Source organism: Trachymyrmex cornetzi, unplaced genomic scaffold (assembly GCF_001594075.2).
Source record: "Trachymyrmex cornetzi isolate Tcor2-1 unplaced genomic scaffold, Tcor1.1 scaffold24, whole genome shotgun sequence".
Lineage (NCBI taxonomy): Eukaryota > Metazoa > Arthropoda > Insecta > Hymenoptera > Formicidae > Trachymyrmex > Trachymyrmex cornetzi.
The window spans coordinates 1,508,549-1,509,678 of NW_017297060.1; the positions used below are offsets into that span (position 1 = coordinate 1,508,549).

At 28.0% G+C, this 1,130-nt stretch overlaps 1 protein-coding gene across 1 annotated transcript in view; it reads left to right on the forward strand.

Annotated features, from left to right (window-relative positions):
• boss (G protein coupled receptor bride of sevenless) overlaps nucleotides 1-1,130 on the forward strand; it is a 14,215-nt gene that overhangs the window by 7,252 nt on the left and 5,833 nt on the right.

Genomic DNA, 1,130 nt, shown 5'->3' on the forward strand with positions numbered 1-1,130 from the left:
TGATATAAGAGTTTTAGAGTCCATATCTTGAAAATAAGCGTGCAGCTGAGGTCACATTATTGAAACGAACGATACTGAGTTTGTAGAACTAAGATTGAAGGTCTAGAAAAGATATATTCCCACCGAATAGGAAATACGTGTATACAGATGCTTTGCGGAGACTGGGACTGTCAACAGAGCCGAAATTCCGTGTAGTAGTAGTTGCGCGGTCTTGCGATAGATAGTGCTGGCATATGTTAGATAAGAACAGATGTATGCGTTTGAGTAAGACAAAATGATACATATTATATAATATAATGTAAAAACTAAATTAAAGATGTCGCCACTATTATCGAAATTGGAATTAAAAAAGTCTGTACTATCGACCTTGATTGAGTTGGGTAATCGGTTTAGCATCCCCTTAAATATTAGAAGAAGAAGAAGAAGAAATGGAACTAAGATGGTGAATGAGAATACCTACATATCTAGTGCCTTATATCTACTTTTTCTAGGTTAGGGTTCTCGATCTAATTTATTGCAATGCTACTTACAATTTTGATTATTTTTTAAGACACACGCAGGGTTAACTACCGAGAAAGAAATGTTTCTTTGCAATCTTTGCTACATGGTTAAAGAAAAGTTTTTTGATTTCAATATCATTTCTTTGATTTGAACATTATTTTTTTAAATCAAATAAAAAAATGTATTTGATTTAAAGAAATTATGTTCAAATCAAAGAAATGACGTTCAAATCAAAGAAATTTTTTTTTAACCGTATAGCAAAGAAACATTTCTTTGAATTGAAGAAACCTTTCTCTGAGTATTGTTAAGCAGAGAGTAAATTAAATTAATTAGATATTAAATGTTAATAATAGTTGATCAATTAAATAAAATAATATCATGGCAAATAAAATTTTCTTCTAAAAAATTATTGTCTAAAATTAAAAAAATATTTGTATGTTAGCAAATACATCAAATGTACATATGTTTTCAGAAATGTACCCATATGTTTGATAACATATTTCAGAAATCATGATAATCTTTAAAGTATAATACTTGAAATAGTTAATACTGGAAATAAGTTCTCATAATTATAATTATAATACTTGAAATAGTTAATACTGGAAATAAGTTCTAATAATTATTGTACA